Below are 11349 nucleotides of genomic sequence, written 5' to 3'. Positions count from 1 at the left end.
AAGTACAGTTTAACAAGTTTAACAATAGAAGCTGGTAACATGCAATTAAGCCTATCCATTAACAAAAGCTTGATTCTAGCAAACATTCCTTCTCCCTCCAGCAGCTTCCCAATAACTTTACATATCAATCAGTAGTTTGTCTGTCTTTGAGCCAGCAACCTTGCTGTGTTACAATTCTTTATCTTACAACAGAGACTTTATAGTCTGGGGAAAATTTCCTGTCCTTTGCAAGGTCAATATTTGAAACTGCAAGGCTTTTGAAAACCAGGCCATGTGAAGTACATTTGCTTATGAATCCTCTACAGTGCAAAGAGCTATGCCTTTTCTAAAAATATAGCCCAGAGGGAAGCTGTCATCTCTGAGGTTGGCCTGCCTAGGTTTGAATCCAGGCTTCCACATTAGCTATACAAACCTGGACAGGAGACCAAATCATGCAGTGTCTCAGTTTCTCACAGCCAAGTACATAGTATTTGTAGGGTTGTTGTGGGGATTACATGAGGTTGTGTTAATAAAGCATCTAAAACAGTGCCTGGCATCTGAGAACCATGCAATGAGTAGAAGTGTCATGGCATGAAATAGAGCTCCCTACACCCTCATAATGTACACTGTCTGCTTCTGTAGAATTGATTGCTTAACGTAAGTGACTCCATTTTGTCCCTGTCTGACCTGCAGACTAACTCCGCCTTTGGCATGAGAAATCGTTGGCCTTTTCATAGAAACAAAAACAATTACACAGAAACAGGAGCCATACATAGTGAATTATTACATGGGAACAGGAACCATACATAATGAAAACTTGTATGCTTGATTGCTTGAACTGCTCATTCTCTTAATGAAAAAGAGAATTCTTCAGACCACCAGCAGACAAGGCAAGTTACTTAAAAAGAGGAAAGCCAAACTGGCCGCTGATTTCTCCAGAGCAGCATCTAATGCTGGAAAAGAAAGTTCTGAGGGAAAGAAAGTTCAGCGCAAGATGCTGCTCCTCACACGTGGTTGTTCAGGGCGAAGAGAGCAGACTGACCTCCCCAGAGGGAGGAACTGACGACACCCCGAACACTTCCCGAAGAAGAGCCCGGAGACAGGAGAGCCTCGCCAAGCAAGAGCTCAAATTGCAAGCCTGGAAGATGCGCTGGGGTGAGGCACTGGACGGTTTCACACGTAGAAAGAGGGGCAAACTGCGGGAACGATCCAAAAGGTAACTTACAAATCACAACGTTATGTTAATGGCTTCCCAGAGCGTCCAGGAAGTGCCGTGTATCCGAGCCGTCGTTCTTCTTCCTCAAGTCCTCAGTTCAAATCACCTTCAGGGAGGCGGAATCCAACCCAAGCCGTGAGGGGCCGCCTCGACCCGCCCCACTGTCTGCAATTTGCACACGGAAGATGGCGGCCTGGGCAGAGCTGCGCATGCGCGACCCCAGCAGCCAATCACAAGGAACACCTGGGCGCACGTGCATGTTGACCCCCGATGCTCCGCGAGACTCTGGACATCTGAGGGGCCCTGGCCATTTTTCCTATATTTTCGCAACATGGCCCAGGGACCAGCATTACCGTGCACAGATGCAATGGAGTTCTCTCTGCGGCAATGACTTTGTGGTAAGGTGCAGAGTCGCCAGAATGACAGTTCTGAAAAGTGAGTTGAGGTCCTTGTCCGCAGACAGACTTTGCTTCCAGGAAAACTTGTCTGGTGCTAACTCTCAGCTGCAGGTGGACACACAGGTCCTGACTGTGCCAGGAGCACTGTCTCACAGAGGGAAGGACACACACGTTTTCACTGTGGAAATCTCAGACACTTGTCCCGACCCGCGGGATATTCAACGCAGACCCTGGAGGGGGGAGTGGGAATTGGATGGCCAACACCGCCTCATGGCTACTCTCAAAGGATGATGTTTTCACTTAAAGCAAAATTCAGAAGCTCCCCTGTCTCAGCTTTTCCTGCGTGTTAGTTTGCCCACTTAGACAAATATTTTTATGTGTGGGTTAAAGGGTGAGAAACTGTAAATTCAGAAAGGCAGAGGTTCTTGAATTGAGAATTAAGCTTGTCTTCTTTGCTAAGAGTATGTTAACATGAGTAAAATATAAAACATTTAACAACCATACACATTTGTCTGGAGGTGTTTGGATCCGATTCGAAAACTGAACACGTTTTCAGCGAGAATTCTCTTTCTATTTCTTCACATGACACTCACCATCTTCCTTGACACTATGATGAGGACTTATCAAATACGCTATGACTTATCGAATGGGTGAGTCATTTCATCAAGGCTGTCAAACCGTAATGCCTCGGGGTACTCAACAGACAAGATTGAGGGTCATAGGAAGGGCAGAAGAGTCCTAGGGACCGCAGTGCAGTATGTCCTGAAGATAAATGCTTATCTAGCAGGTGTTTGCGTTCCAATCAAAATCCAGTGCCCAGGCTGAGTTTGTCCCGCAAGTTGCCAGTCTGAAGCCCCACCTTACTTCAATCAGCTCACAATTGTGCAGGCATGTATTTCTGTTTCTGTGTCACAGACATTCAAATGGAAGCTCAGCCTCAAAGCCAGTGACCAAATCACCTTTGCTTCCTCTTCACATCAGCCACTCCCAGGATGGCGACCCAGCGCTTGTGAGCAGCTGACCCGGGACCAGCCTCCAGCCTTCTCCTGGTGCGCGTGCTCCCAACTGCAGGTAGATTTCAGTCCTGTCTTCTGCTACTCATGACTTCGCTTACCTCCCAGGCACAGACACCAGGATGTTCCCCTGTCTGTCCTCAGAGTCTCACTCACGGATTGGCAACTTCATACCACTCTCATCATCTGCGTTCCTGTGTTTACAGCTGAGCAGTGTGCACCTGAGGGAAGTGCGGTGTGACCCAGCTGCTGGTGGCTGGCATCCCTGGTCTCTATCCCCAGGTGGAAGAACAGCCTCACTGGGGCATCTTCTCATCTCTCCCTGGCTACCGATGCTTGCATTTTAAGACTTGCTGTTATCTTTTCTTCCCCCATTCCCAGCCCATAACATTATCCCCTATTTTCCAGGAAAAGCAATAAAGCTCTTCTTCATCTTTCCGTCCCTGCTTCAAGCACAACGCGATGGAGTGCCGTGTACCTGCCCTCCTTCCCCTCCAGCTCAGGGCTGCTCTCGCCTCTTCCCTGCCTGCACTCTGGGTGGGACTGGCCCAGCATTCTCAGGGACATCATTTGACTGAGTAGCCTCTCATATCTGATCTTCAACCCCTCACTCAATCCAGCTTTTTCCTCCAAATTCAATTTCTATTTTGTTAAAATTTTGTCTTGTTTTGTTTCTTTTGTCAATAAAAGTTTTCTTTATTTTATGATTTATACCTCTTGTCCTGTTTATCTCTGTTTCTTTCTCAGAATCCCCTCCCCAAAAAGAAGAAATGTAGAAAATGGCCTTCCAAAAATCCATGTCTTACTGTCCAGAACCTGTGAATATGTTGTGTTGTGTGGAAGGAGGAATTAAGTTTGCTGATCAGTTGACCTAACTATAAGGAGATCATCTTGGACTATCTGGGTGGATCCAATATAATCACATGGTTCTTAAATAAGAAGAAGGGAGGCAGAAGGTGTGCAGAGTACGTCCATGTGAGAAAAACTCAACCAGTGATTGCTGGCTTTGAATACGGAAGGGCCATTAGCCAAGGAATACAGGAGGCCTCTAGAAGCTGGAAAATGCATGAAAATAATTTCTCCCCTAGTATCTCCAGAAGGAATACATCCCTGCTGAACCCTGATTGGTAATAAATACAATAAATTTGCAGTCATGTACTGCATAATGAAGTTTGTCAATGATGTACCCATATACCATGATGGTCCTGTAAGGTAATATTGAAGTTATCACCTATGATATCATAGCCATCAAAATGTTGTAGATCAAGGCATTACCCACACAGAAGCCACAGGCTGTCCCATATAGCCTAGGTGTGTAGTAGGCTGTGCCATCTATGTTTGTTAAGTATACTCTCTGATGTTCACATGGTGGAAAAATCATCTAATGACATATTTCTCAGAACATATCCTTGTTGTTAAGTGACTCATGATGGTATTTTGTTTTAAGCCAGTAAAATTGTGATAATTTGTTATGGCACTAAAGGGAAACTGATACACACTCCTGCAGCATCATCCTTCCCTTTGGCTTGTCTCCTTTTGCCTCAATTGCTTAAGCAAGAAAGATAAAAAAGCAACCACAAATTCGGTGAGGTCTTACATGCATTTATGTAACCATGATAGCATTTTTATATATTTGAAAAATAATATATTTATATGAATGTGTGTATGTGCAAAATTAAAAAGATTAACCATATGAGACTGTTATTTATATATGTCAGAAACTGAATATTAGCGATTTGTGCTTAGCAAACAAATATCAATATGTGCATAGCAAACAAATATCAATATGTGCATAGCAAACAAATATCATGATTCCATGTACCAACATGCCTGGTGCACAACCGGGTCTGAGGACAGCTCATAGGAACTCTTTAACCCCACCATAGTTTAGGCTCATACTTCAGCCCAGACTTTGGGAATCATCACTCTAAGGGTAAAGGCAGCTGAAAGATAAATATATCCATAAATCTATGTTTGCCTTTCCCACTGCTTCTTCCTAGAACAGGTAAATAATCTGTATGACTATGATGGAAACAAAGAACATGCTTTGTGATAAATGACATCGCTCTCAAGCACACCGATGATCTTGCCTTGAGCAGAAATGTCTGTTCTGAAGTTAGTGCAGCAGAATCTGTTGTTTCTGTGCTGGTGACATGCGCATGTGCATGCCCACACATGTGTGAAGTCAGTGAATTTGAATCCACCTATGGACAGCTGGAGCAGGCCCAAGAAATCAACCTCTGGGAGAGCCAAAGCTTTCACGAATAAAACATACGTATAGCTATGACGGGCAAGGCTGCAAGCCAGTCCCAACCTTTTTTATTTTCTCCAAACTCAGCAGGAGAAAAAAGAAAGGGGAAAAAGGAAGAAAAAAAGTCAAGGAGAAAGAAGAGAAAAAGAAGGAGGCTGAGTAGGAGGAGGAACAAGAGAAAGGAAGGAAGGGTGATAGGGGAGAAGGGAGGGCGAGAAACAGGAAAGAAAAGCCCAAGAAAAGCGAAGCTTCAGAATGACGCAGTTTGGGCTCCCTTGCAACACACTGTCCCTTCTGAAAATAGACTTATGAGCCCCAGATACTGATATTGTATATTATTAAATCGTTAGTAACGATATATTAAATGATCTGTAAAACAGATATTGGACACATGTCAGTCAATTGGTGCAATAGCCTGAAACTACGATCACAGCCATGGTCCCACTAAGTCTACTCATTAGCATTACCTAAGAGAGGACTGATTTAGCTTTAGGGGTAAAGTATTTATATATCTTATTTGTCACTGTTAGACCCAGAGAACCTGGGTCGTTCTTTGATTTCCAGTGTAAAAAAAAGACTCGTTTATCATTGACTTTAAACCTGAACACTAGACGACTCCCTTATGGCCAGAGCATTACAAAGTGAGGTCCAATTCTTACTTGGAGAAAAAGAGGTGACTTTGGTTTCAAGTAGAACTTACATACAAAGTAAACTTTTTATTCTAAATTTTGTTCAAAATAAAGTGAGGTGAGATATATTTCATACGTTCATTTTTTATTGCTATTGTTTTAATGAACTTCATTTTCAAAGCATTTTTAGGTTCACAGCAAGACCGAGCAGAGAGTCCAGAGGGCCCTGTATTCCCCCTGCCCCCACTCAGCACAGCCTCCCCTGACAGCAAAATCCCCACTGGAATGGGATGCTTGTTACAACTGATGAGCTTACGCTGACACGTCATTATCACCCACAGTCCACAGTTCGCATTGGGGTTCACTCTTGGGTTGTACAGCCTCTAAGCTCAGACAAATGTATAGTGACATGTATCCACCATTATAGCACCATACAGGGGAGTCGTATGCCCTAAAACCCCTCTGTGCTCACCTATTCATCCGTCCCTCCCCACCAACCCCTGGCAACCATGGGTCTTTTTACTGTCACCATAGTTTTGACTTTTCCAGAATGTCATACAGCTGGAATCACAGTATGTAGGCTTTTCAGACTGGCTTCTTTCACTTAGTAATGCGCATTTAAAGTTCCTTCATGTCGTTTTATGCCTTGGTAGCTCATTTCTTCTTAGTGCTGAGTAATACTCCATCATCAGGATTTGCCACAGTTTGCCCATTCACCTACTGAAAGCCATCTTGGTTACTTTCAAATTCTGGCCATTGTGAATAAAACAGCTGTAAACATCCATGTGCAGGTTTTTGTGTGCACATACATATGACACCTTTTTACAAGGTAATTGTTGAAATCTTTCAGCTGTATGATATAGAACAACTTCCAGTTATATGGTCCAAATAAATGGGTCCTGCCAAGTGAACACAACACGAAACATGATGGGACTCCTGTGGAATTCATGATTCGCTGAGTGAAGCTCACTGAACATACCAGAACCCATGAGTGTATAGTCATATGGGTACAAAACAATTAGAAACAATCACAGCAAAACAAATGAACACGGCTCTCACTGGCCACAATGGAAGGAACTACTTTAATCAAAACTGCTGCCTTTCTGCTACAAATGTTTTTCAGGAACACTAAACAGTTGCAGTTGATGGGGGAAGTTATTTCTACAGATAAATTCCAGATAATAATTGTGGAAGAAATGGTGGGAGTGGAGAATCACGATTGTGCATTCTCTCATGAAATCTCTTATTCAGGTTACAGTCACCCGCGGCCAATGAGAGACTAAGGACAAAAGGGGAAAATGTCTTGGTGAAGAGACTAGGACTCACTGCTGTCATCCACTGACGAGCCTCAGTATCACTTAAAGAGGACAATCTGACATCAGGTGCCTCCTGTGACAAACCGACAGTTGTGAACCTGAAAAACAAAATCAAATTTATCTACTGCCAAGATAACTGGTTGAAGAGACACTGGGTATACATTCTCATTCCAAAAGGGAGGAATAGGCCAGAAAAAAGGAAAAACAGGTCCCAAACAAGTCCAAAACCCAGCAGGGCAGGCATTAAATCTCAAGGCTGGTGAATCAGGTACCTTGATTCCATGTTCGACTGCTTCTGCACACTGGTGTGGGGGTTGGGTCCCCAAGTCTTTGGGCAGCTCCGCTCCTATGGCTTTCCTGGTCTCAGGCCACACTTCATCTCTCCCAGGCTGGTGTTCCACTGTGGTAGCTCCACAGGTCTGGGGTCTCCTTGGCAGTCCTGCTCTCATGGCTCCAGTAGGCACGGTGCTATTGGGGTTTCTCTGCTGCAACTCTGGCCCCACATTTCTGCTCTGCGTTGCTGTAGTAGATGGCCTCTGCGGTGGCTCCACCCAGGCGGCAGTTCTCTACCTGGGTCCCCAGACTTTTCCATATATCCTCTGGAATCTCCACTGCTCTCCTGTCCTGCCGGCCTGCAGACTTAACACCAGGCAGATGCCACCGAGGATTCAGGCCTCTACTCTCCAGGGCTGCTGCATGAACCACACTTGGGGCTGCTCCAGCTGGAGCAGCTGGGATGCAGGGAGCAGGATCGTGAGGGCAGCTGTGCCCCAGCTCTGTCCTCTGGGACAACTCAGTCCTTCTAGGCCTCAGGGCCTGTGATGGGTGGAGCACCCTTCCAGACTTCTCAAATGCCTTTGGGCATTTTTTCCATTGTCCTGGTTCTTAGCATCTGGCTGCCTCACCGCAGAGATAATGTCTTTAGCAACCAGTTTATCTGCTTCACCCTTGCATTGTTCTCCGGCTCTCTGCTTCTTTACTGCATGGCCAGGCTGCAAAGTTTCCAAATCTTTACGCTCTGCTTCCCTTTTAAATTTGGACTTTATGTCATGCTTTTGCTACCATAACTCAGAGTAGGCTGTTAGAAGTAGCCATGCAGCATCCTTAATGCTTTGCTGCTTAGAAATTTCTTTGGCCAATTGCTCTGGTTCACAGCTCTTAAGTTCCAACTTCCACAAAGTCCAAGGGCATGGACACAATGCAGCCAGGTTCCTTGCTATGGTGTAGCAAGAGTTATCTTTTGTCCAATTCCCAATAAGTTCCTCATTCCTGTCTGAGACCTCATCATCCACATGGCCTTTACTGTCCACATTTCTATCAGCATTCTGCTCGCCACCACATAAGTCTCTAAGACATTCCAAACTTTCCCTCGTCTTTCTGTCTTCTAAGTCCTTCAAACCCCTCCAACCTTTGCCCATTACCCAGCTCCAAAGCTGCATCCACATTTTCAGATATCTGTATAGCAACACCCCACTCCTCGGTGCCAATTTTCTGTTTTAGTCCATTTTGTGTTGCTATAAGAGAACAACCTGAAACTGGGTAATTTATAAAGAAGAGAGGTTTATTTGGCTTATGATTCTGGGACAGCTGCATCTGGCACGGGACTCAGGCTGCTTCTGCTCATGGCGGAAAGTGGCAGACAGCCGGTGGGTACAAGCAGATCACATGGCGAGAGGAAGCAAGAGAGAGAGAGGAGGTGCCAGGTTCTTTTTAAGCAACGATCTCTCACGGGAACTAATAGAGTGAGAACTCACTCACTACTCCTCCCTCCCCCAGGGAGAGCATTAATCCATTCATGAGGGATCCACCCCCGTGACTCAATCAGTTTCCAACACTCCCACATTGGGGATCAGATTTCCACATGAGTTTTGGAGGGGAGGACACATCCAAACTCTGTCACTCCCTAACTAGAGGGAGAGTGCCTGGGCAAGTGTGAGTTTAATTCCAGCCTAACGTGCAGAGATGGATCTTGGGGCACAACAAGCTCAGTGAGGTGAAGCTACAAATGTATCCACTGTTAGGACCAGTTTCACCGAAGGTCAAAGGCTACCCATGGTCTTGTCACCTCTGCCTTCTCTCAAATTTTGTGCCATTGGTCTCTTCTGAACCTTTGAGGTTCCTTGCATTACCTTTCACCTTAAAACACGTTCAATATCTAGTCAAAACCAGCACCAAAGAAACCAACAACTGTTTTCTGGACTTGCCTACCAGTAGAGCTCAGAGCCATCCCATGTCGCCTGTTGCTCAATAATGTCTGCTCTGCGGCTGCTATGGTCTGAATGTGTCTCCAAAATTCAGACGTTGAAACTTAATGGCCAACATGATAATGGTAAGAGGACAGGCCTTTAGGAGGTGACTAAATCATGGGGGTGGAACTGTCATGAATGCGATTAGAGCCCTTATAAAAGGGCTAGAGAGAGTGGGTTCCCTCTCTCCCCCTTCTACCGTGAAAAATGCAGCAACACAGAACCATCTTGGAAGCAGAGAGCAGCCCTCAGCAGACACTGAATCTGCTGGCACTTTGATCCTGGAATTCCCAGTTTCCAGATCTATGAGAAATGTTTGTATTGTTTATGAATTGCTCAGTCTCAGATGCGTTGTTATGGCAGAGCAGAGGGACTAAGACAGCAGCTCACGTTTGTTTTCCACTCCCCGGAACCAGGTCTGCATTCTTCACCACTGCAGACCACTGAACTACTTTACTCTCAGGGCCGGAAGATAACATGACCACCAGCTTGCTTAAGCACCTTCTCTCTTTCACTTCCTCATGCTTATATGTCTATTTTTTTCTTTTTTAAAAAAATTTTTTATTTATTATTAGCATATTCATTTTTACAAATAGTGATATTTCTTTGTGCCCTTTGCCTGACCTATCACTTCCCAAACCCCCTCCCATCCTCCCCCCATCTCTAGTATCCTCAGCTTTTTTCTCCCCTGTGAAAGTTCACTGAATTCTTGTGGTCTTTTCTTTTCTTCATCTCTTTATTCCTCCCTCTCTCCCTCCCTCCTTCCTTCCCTTCCTTCCTTCCTTGCAGCCAGTTATAAGTGAGAACACACAGTAGTTCTCTTTCTTTGTCTGGCTTATTTCACTTCACACAATTTTCTCCAGACTCACCCATGTTGCTGCAAATGGCAGAATTGCATTCTTTTTTGTGGCTGAGTAGTATTCCATTGTGTATATACACCACACTTTCCTCATCCAGTTGTCCATTAATGGACACTTAGGTTGGTTCCATATTTTGGCTATTGTCAACTCAAAATGGATTAAAGACTTAACTATAAGACCTGAAACCATAAAATTACTAAAGGAAAACATAGGGGAAACACTCCAGGAAGTAGGACTGGGCATAGACTTTATGAATAAGACCCCAAAAGCACAAGCAACAAAAGAAAAAATAAACAAATGGGATTATAATCAAACTAAAAAGCTTCTTCACAGCAAAGGAAACAACCAACAGAGTGGAAAGAAACCTACGGAATGGGAGAAAATATTTACAAACTACACATCCAACAAGGGATTAGTATCCAGAATATACAAAGAACTCAAACAACTGTACAGTAAAAAGACAAATAATCCAATTTAAAAATGGGCAAAGGAGATGAATAGACATTTTTCAAAGGCAGACATACAAATGGCCAACAGGTATGTGAAAAAATGCTCAGCATCACTGGTCACCAGAGAAATGCACATCAAAACCACATTGAGATATCATCTCACCCCAGTTAGACTGGCCATTATTAGACTGAGACTAACAAATGCTGTGAGGATATGGGGAAAGGGGAGCCCTCCTACACTGTTGGTGGGACTGTAAATTAGCCCAGCCATTAGGGAAAGTGGTATGGAGGTTCCTCAAACAACTACAGATAGAGCTACCATATGATCCAGCAATATACCCAAAGGAATGGAAATTATCATGTTGAAGGGATACCTGTACTCCCACGTTAATTGCAGCTCTGTATATCTACTTTTTAAAAGCTAAAGTTAATAGCCTAATTTACTGAATGCCCATAACATGCCCAGACACTGTGTCTATCACTTTGTATGCATTTTCTCACTTAATTTTGATCACAAAGACACATGAAAAATTTCAATATCCCTATTTGCATTAACTGAAGAATATAGGTGTTCAAGTGACTTATATAAGGTCACATAGCACATAGTAAATAGTAGCAGAATAAAAACATAAATCCATGATAAACCATATGTACATATACACACATATATACACACATATGTAAACATATGCATCCATGTACATCCGTATGTAATTATGATTAGAAAAAATAAGGTAAGAAGAAAGAGAGTGAAGAGGGATGTTCTTTTTAGAAGTCAGAGAAACCCTCTAAGTAGATATATCTAGGCTGCAACCTAAATAAAATGATACCAAGAGCCTTCTGGCTAGTTGGTGAGAGCAGCCAGGTGGCAGGATTAGCAAATGCAGTGCTGCAAGCCTGGGTTAGATATTCACTGAGGTGAAGTTCACATAACATAAAATTAACCATTTTAAAGGAACAAATCTGTGACATTTAGCACATGCACAATGTTA

Source organism: Galeopterus variegatus, unplaced genomic scaffold, assembly GCF_000696425.1.
Source record: "Galeopterus variegatus unplaced genomic scaffold, G_variegatus-3.0.2 Scaffold1219, whole genome shotgun sequence".
NCBI lineage: Eukaryota > Metazoa > Chordata > Mammalia > Dermoptera > Cynocephalidae > Galeopterus > Galeopterus variegatus.
This window is presented reverse-complemented; position numbering follows the sequence as displayed.